Below are 8,476 nucleotides of genomic sequence, written 5' to 3' on the forward strand. Positions count from 1 at the left end.
TCACTTTTTCCTTGTTGTTGAATGAAATCATCGGATTTCTTTCTTTTAAGCGCTATTGGTAGGTTCTCTTTCTTAGCTTTATAATTGCGCTCATTTGCAACGTTTTCTCTCTTAATCTTAAATTTATTGACCAATTTAGCACTTGAGCAATATAGCATATCAGCATCCAGATTCTTCAATGACTTGAGCCTTGTTAGGATTAGAACCCTTTATGTTTAGTATTGGTGATTGATTCATTCTTCTTGCTTTTTCCTAGTATAAAGTAGACCTACAAAATAATAATCGTAAAAATCAATTGGCCACAAACTTCATAGTGATAGATTACAAATATTGAAGAGTATTCTGTTTCAAATACAAACATAGTGGTAGTTTAAATCCTGGCAGTATTACTTCCCTTGTACAAAATGGTTTTCATACGTTCCTTCTACATGTCATGCTTTTGAGCTTTCACCTTACATATCTTGATAATTCCTTACCTTGTTCATTCATATAGTCATTCAAAAACTTGAAGCTATACATAAGAATATACCATCAATTCTTATAACTGTTGGACTATCTTTGACTGTAAAGTTTAAAACCTAGCTTCTTTTGATAGGAATTTTCATGATGCATCAGTTTTCCTAAGTAAAAAATTGGATTTTCTTATTTCAATGGAATATTAACCAAGGACTGCAAAAATATTTCTCTACTTATGTCTCATTGTGAAATTTATTTTTTTCCATATAGTCGTCCAACAGTTGTTAAAAATGTTATAGGCAAGGATGTCACCACAGACAAAAAAGCGAATTCAATATTTCAGGCAATTGGATACTTCCAATAAGGCAATTGGTTCAATTTATAGATAATCCAAGAAGGTTCTGAAATGCAATAATACTTTTAGCATGCCTAGTGGAGAAAAGCACATTACATTATTCACTTGCACTGTTGTGTCACCAGCAGTGTCTTCAACCAAAACTCAGATTTGAACTGCAATGGTCACATAAACCTATGAGCAAAAGCACTAATAAACCTTGTCTAATGTATAAAACTCAAAATATTCCACATATTTATATCATAAAAGAAATGAAGGGAAAAAGCCAAAAGAATACTGGAAGATTGTTGCGATCTAAACTTCAATTCCACATATTACATATCTTAATGTGCTTGTAGAAAAAAAACAATTAAATGACAAACAAGTAACTGAGCAACACATAGTCATCACACAAATAATGAAACTCATGGTGTGTCTTCTTCAAACTCTTCGTCAGACTCATCCTCAGGCTCATCTTCAGACTCATCTTAAGTCTCGTCTTCAAACTCATTTTTGAATTTCTCTTCATACTCATCTTCAAGTTGTTGAGTAATAAATTCTTCAAAAGGCACATCAATAACTGTTTCTGGTAAATTAGTCCTTGCTAAGAGAACTTCACGATTATATTTTGGTATAGATGGTCCCACTGAATGTACAGATAGATCATTTTCATAATTTTGTTAGAGACTAGATTCAACTTGATCACTCATGTTAAACAAATCTCTCGGAACAGTCTTTATACATAATGTCTATCTTGATCATATGGATCTTGCACATAGAAACATTGGTGTACTTGAGATCCAAGTACAAAAGGCTCTTCTTGAGAGCATATCTTGTTAAAAAAGACATACCTAAGGCCATAAGTATAATTTTAAACCTCATACAAATCATACTCTAATAGAACAACCTTAAAATGGACGTAATAGTCTAGCTCAACAATATCAACTTTTCTACCATAATAAGTCAAATCTGCAGCAATCAGATTTTTATCCTTTGAGTTTGCAAAACTTGTAGTTGAGGCAACCAGTGTAACACCACTATTTTATGTTTTACACCTTGAATCACGCTGCCTATTATGTAATCTATATCCATTAATGAGGTACCTAGAATACCTTTTTGCAACAGAATTTGGACCTCTCGAAAACTGTTTTATCAAATCAGACACATCCTCTTGCAAAGCACGAGTTTCAAACAATTGAGAGAAGTTTTCACAATAACTCTTGGGCTTACTCCATTTAGATCTTCGTGCCTGATTATTTACTTCTTGCTCATGCTCTTTACACACCATGAACTCTTTTTTTTAAAAGAATAAATAAAATAAGTTAAAAATTAATTATATAAAATGAACACAAAATGAAAATTAAGGTACCTAATATATCCTTCAACCTCGTTAAAATTTCCAAATAAGCATGCATGTGCTTGACCGAGTGACTTGTCATCTAAAATGAATGGATTAGTTTTCTTTGCTCCTAAAGGAACTCCTTTGTTAGGAAACAAAGTCATATTTTCTGCATCACTTGGGTCACATTCATTATTATTTCGGGATTTTCAGTTAAATCTTCTATGCACACCCCCACGTAGATATTTTGACAATAAATTCATACAATATATTCCCACTCGTGTCTCTGATATGCAACCTTCTGGATAACGTCTGTTCCGGATTTATGATTTGAATGTACCTATTTCTCTTTCTGTGGAATACATCCATCCATTTTGAAGTGGACCTTCTAATCTCACTTCATTTGCCAAATGAATAGGAAAATGAATCATTATATCAAAAAATGCCAACTGATTTATTGTTTCTATGATCTTTTCTTCTAAGCAATTAAGTTCCACCAATGTTGTTACTTTTTGACAAAAATGATGGAAGAAGGAGCTAAGATGAATCAAAGGAATAGCCACATGATCAGGAAGAATGTTTTTAATTGGTATTGGAAGCAAGTAAAGCAACACCAAAAGAGCATCATGAGTTTCATAATTAGACACTTTTCTTTCATCCAATTCGCAGACCTAGATATATTGGAGGCACTACCATCAGGTAGCTTGGTTGTCTTTAAAACGACACAAAAAATTGATTTATCTCCATTTGTCATAGAGAAGCATGCCTTTGCCATCTTTGTTCTCTTACTATCTTCTGTATCTTCTGGATGAAGGTTCTTCCTGATTCCCATATCTTTCAAATCATATCGGGCATTTACATGATCCTTTGTTTTACCAGAAATATCCAAAAGGGTTCCAAGAATGCTATCAACTATGTTCTTCTCTTTGAGCATTACATAAAGATTGTGACGTAACAAGTTGTTCTTCCAGTAATGTTATTAAAAAAACTGACTTTTTTTCCATGTGCCATCATTTGATCTCTTTCTCTTCTTTCCGAACACATTTTCAAAATCATGTAACCTATTAAGCACATTAATTCCCTTTAAGGGAGGTGAAGGAGGCCTGAAATCAATTTTTCCATTGAATGATCTTTTGTTAGATCTCCATGGATGATCCATGTGTAGAAAAACCCAATAATCCATATAGCACATTTTTCGACAATGTTTAATATAACGCGAATTAGTGCCATGATTACAACAAGGACAAGCAAACTTTCCTTTTGTACTCCAACCAGATAACAAAGCATACGGTGGAAAGTCATTGATTGTCCACATAAGAGCTTCCCGCATTTGAAAAGTTTCATTTCTTGAAGCATAATATGTTTCAATCCCAGAATCCCACAATAATTTCAACTCATTTATCAATTGTTGTTAGTAAATATCAAAGTCATTTCCGATAGATCGCGGTCAACGTAAAAGTAAAGAAAGTATAGAATATTCAGATTTCACCCGCACAGCCAAAGCGGCATATTATAAACCATCAACATAACTTCGTTGTGTGATATACTCATGATTCGAAATGTATTGACTCAATCACTTGACAATCCAGGTCTCACATTGCGACAATCTAGTGCGAAATATGGATGCACCTATCAAAGACTTTCCATGCTAGACCATCAGCGGGATTCCTTAACTTTCCATTTTTAGAACATTCCTCTTCATGACAACTCAAAGAATCTGCCGTGTTTGAGCACATTAATAGCCTTTTGAGTCAAGAAATTAATGGAAAGTGTCTCAAAGTCTTTGCTGAAACTCAATGTTGTTTTTTTAAAGGCTCAAGCTCACTATAACCATTAGAATATTGAATATATCGTGAAGCTCCACAAGTATGACAAAATTCATCATCCTTATAATCATTCCTGAACAACATGCAATCATTTGGACATGCATCAATTTTCTCATAATCCAGACCAACATTCTTAACAATAGACTTGGTTTTATTGTAAGACTAAGGAATGTTCAACTCGGGCATCGCCTCTTTTAATAACTCTAAAAGAGAAGTGAATGATTTATTGCTACATCCATGTAAACACTTCAAAAAATATAAGCAAAGTGTGAATGATAATTTAGAGAATCCTATACAGCCAGGATATAATTTTTTGTTTGCCTCGTTAAGTAAGTTATAGAATTTCTTGGAATCTTCATTTGGACCATCATAAACTCCTCTAGCATGTGCAACATCTGTAAATTGATCATTCAACAACCCATCAATATCATCACGCGAGTAATCCATATCATCGTCGACATTCAAATTAATATCACATTCACCGTGATTGATACATCTAGTATAACCCTTAAAAAATCCATAGCATATTAGATGATCATAGACTACATTCCATAATGTCTAACAAATATTACAACATTTTGCACATGAACACTGAATTTCTTCTCCTATTGAATCTCCATAAGAGTAAGCAAAATCTAGGAAGGATTCAACACCATCAATATACTCTTTGTTATAGCTTGCTAAATTCATCCAATCCTTGGATGGGATATTTGAATTCCTAGAATATCAAGATATTAAATATTTAGTATTATAATAAGGATCATTAAATCATTATCTACTTCAAAAATAAGTTTTAGAAGTCACGAGTAAAAAATCAGAGTCATGTGTTTTGAGATGATAAAAGTTTCTTCCTAGTCATGGCGATTTCTTTATGCCAAATCAAACCTTGAATCCTCCACAAAAGTTTTTTAATGTTAATGATACTACAAAGGAAAAAGTAATTACTAGGTAAGTAAAATACCGTGAATCATCTAACTAGATCTTTTGAATTCACGATTCAATAAGAAAATCATGAAGAAGTACAAGAAGTTACAAAAAATCAAGGAATCTCACAGAGGGGTTGAAAGACTGTGAGACAAAGGACCGTAATACCAACCACCAGCATATATGTTAGACCTAGTAGACTCAACAGTAGGTCTAAGAGTAAAGGTCCTTAATGATGTTTTTAATTTTTTAGCAAGAGTTTTTTAAATAAGAAAGATCTTTCACTTATCCGAGAACAACTCTTTGAGAAATGCTAAAGAATAGCCCTAAATTTCTTAGTTTTTAAATAAGTCCTTGGCTGGAAAAGTTAAAGTATGCGAAGGAGCAGAAGTGTGAGCTTTATGTATGTATGACAAATTGAGATTAAAGAGGAACAAAACAAAAAGAGATAGTAGAATATGCATTGTCTTAAAAGATCATTTTTAGTTAACTTTTTTAAGACAAAGTAGGCATAGCTAGGGAAACTCAAATTATAGTTTCAGAGAGATCTGTAAACATTGTTTATACAACATTTTATTTACCACATAGATATAATAGTGTCTTTGCAACTAAAATCTCTCATTAAGGAAAATTAATATAATATATTAGTGAGATTCGTTCCTTCTATCAATAGGGACAAAAATATGAGTTTTTAGGACACCACAAACTTAGAATAGTAATGTCACTATGATATCATTTATGCCTTTGCTATACCTTTAGGTGAAGGGAATAATAAATAATACAATATGCGAGTTATGGTCTTAACTGGTGTATTCAACGTGGATATAAAAACATTAGTTTAGAGGTACATTTTGCATTTCTAACTAAGTGGTTTTTTAAGATTTCTGATCCTCCTTAAAGGATTTTTAGATATGTTCAGGAACTTCAAGGTCTAGTAGCTAAGGGATGTGAATGTTTCAAATGTGTTCATAAATATAGAGAGGCCAATGGTACATCAGATGTTCTGTCCAAGGAAAGTCACAAGCATGATATTATGCAACATTTTTACACTCCCATTCAATTACCAAAAATAGCGAGAGGAAGTTATAATGTGGAGAAGTTTGGAATGCGATGTTTAAGAAGGAAAAAGCTTAGAAGGAATAATGTTCCTCCTAGATTTCCTCTATGTTATATAAAACTTCTGGACTTTATGTTTTTTTTTGCCTTTCAACATAAATATTATTTAAGTTGTTGTTTATTAGGAACATAAAGTTTAGGTTGTTGTGCACTATGATCATTTAAGAAAGATTAAAATTCCTCCTTTATTTCTGTATAATTCCTTGTCATTCTGAACTTAACTAGTTTTGTTTAGCTTGGTTTGTGTTTACAAATTTTAGGTTGTATATAATCATGTCATTAGGTCCTAAACTCTAACAGTCAGCACTCTATGCATCTAAGTGAATGAGAGAACGTACATTCAACATCAAATAAAGACAATTACAGTCTAGTGCAACAATATGCAGATATGTGATTGTAGGCAGCAGCTAGTTGCTGTCTGGTTAGCAGGGATATTCAAGTTGTTGATAATCTGGGAACATAGATTGTTGTCATATGCATTCCAGCAGAGAATTGGTAACAAAGTCAGAAACATGTAGCACAGTCATGCATTGCAAGTGATCATATTATGCAGACTTGGAGTGTAGGAGTACAACTTACATTTTGAGGATATATACTAAAATCAACAACCCACCAACAAGTTTATAAAGTCACAAACTATAGAGCATTCCAGATGCCTATATCATTCCTTTGCTACAGAAAGACAGAAAGAGTCATATAATTGATATATTTGTTCAAATTGAGTATATTTATCTTAGGTATAGTTGTTTCAATAAGTTTAGATTCTTTAATTTTTTTTGTAAAGGGAAATATCCTTAATTTATGTAATCTCTCTACGTGCTTAATCTTTAATTACAAACTCATTGTATAGGTTTAGTTGACTAACCTTAGGAGGTAGGTCAATTCATATCAACAACACACCAATATTAAAACCCTAAATTAAAATTTAGACATTCAAAGATACACAAGAATATCAAAACCTAAAATCTATAATTAGGACTCTTAGAGATAAAATTTCATACCTTATAAAAACTGTTGCAACAACCCAAGACGTAAGGCGTGTTCATGTGTGAAACATTTTGTTCATCTGTGAAATTCGACGGAACAGCTCGTTAACAAAGAATCTATGATGAAAAGAGAAACTCATCAACAAAAATATGTGACGAAAATCACTTTCTTCAGCTCTTCGATCTTCAACAAGGAATCTGTAAATAATTTTGACAGAAATCTGTAAAAGAAATCGTACTTCCGTATTTGGGGAAAAGAACATATTACACTAACAAATCTTGGAGTGTAGAATTTGTTGGTCAACATCTGCTCAGCTGAACTCCTCCAATTTTCAACTTCTTCGATTTTGGAGAATAGAATCAGTTCAGCTCCTCCGATTTTCACCTCAGCTTCAGTATTCAGTTCCTCTCTTCAGCTCCTCCATTTTTCAGCTTCCTCTTATCGATTTTCAGCTCCTCTTCAGTCGATTTGAAATTCCGGAGAAGATAAATCGTGTGGATTTTTCAGCTATGTTCTGGAGAATATGTTCTTGAGTGTAAAAATAGTGTGGATTTTTCAGCTTAGCTTCATCTCTAAGCCCCAATTTGTTTTTCCTTATATTTGAAAAGTTATATTTTTTGCCAATAAAAATATTACGGAGAGTAGAAATGTTTGAGGGAATATAATATTTTGGTTAAATTTTTTATTACACTTCTAAAATGTTGTTTTTACAATTATAAACATAGGACCCTATAAAAGTGTGGCCATATAAATAAATAATTGTTGCCATTAATTTCATACTACGACAACACTAAAAAAGGGTAGCCTATACCAATAAAGTGTTGCAAATATTATAGTTTCAAGAACATGAAAATTTAGGCTACATTTTAAAAGTGTTCTGAAAAATATTTTAGGCAACACTTTTCAAGTGTTGCTCAGATTTAGTGTGGCCATAGGCCTAAAATGGTATAGTGACCCTCTGTAAGCACACCTAAATGATCATTTGGAGTACCTATAATGATATGAATACACTTACAATACACAAAAACACATAATATATATAATATGACATTCTTCTTACCCAAGGTACCAAAAGACTTGCGTAAGTAATTCAAGAAAAAAGCCCATACACCCTCTCCAATATTACCTTAATAATCCTTAATACTTCCTATGTTTGGATGATGCCTAATTTATCAACCAACTTTCCTATCTAGAGTAATTCTTATTGTTCTATGTACTGTTCTATTGGTCTGTTGTTTGGCTCTGAGACTGTTCCTTGGAAGGACATCCTCCCACGCCTAATTCTTGACCAATTCCCTCTACCTATGGGGCGTCTTTCAGCCTACTGTACGTCGATTGCCTCTGTAGGTGGGATTGTCTTTGGCAGTTTTGGCCACCAAGATGGATTCTTCCTCAAGGACCATTGGATGGTCCTTAGTGATATTTAACTGGACGTTTCCAACCCAAATATGATCGTATACGATTTTAGGACCTCTCAAATCAATTTTATCCAAA

The 8,476-nt window shown here is 32.9% G+C and overlaps 1 long non-coding RNA gene across 1 annotated transcript; it reads right to left on the bottom strand.

Moving 5' to 3' along the window:
• Positions 1 to 4,043: 4,043 nt before the first annotated feature.
• Positions 4,044 to 7,547, bottom strand: LOC104649677 (uncharacterized). The gene is made up of 3 exons (XR_743576.4): positions 7,221 to 7,547; positions 6,997 to 7,061; positions 4,044 to 4,350 (listed from the first exon to the last, which is right to left on the bottom strand). It is a non-coding gene; the product is annotated as an uncharacterized lncRNA (long non-coding RNA).
• Between the last annotated feature and the right edge of the window lie 929 nt (positions 7,548 to 8,476).

Source organism: Solanum lycopersicum, chromosome 10 (genome assembly GCF_036512215.1).
Source record: "Solanum lycopersicum chromosome 10, SLM_r2.1".
In the NCBI taxonomy this organism is placed as follows: domain Eukaryota; kingdom Viridiplantae; phylum Streptophyta; class Magnoliopsida; order Solanales; family Solanaceae; genus Solanum; species Solanum lycopersicum.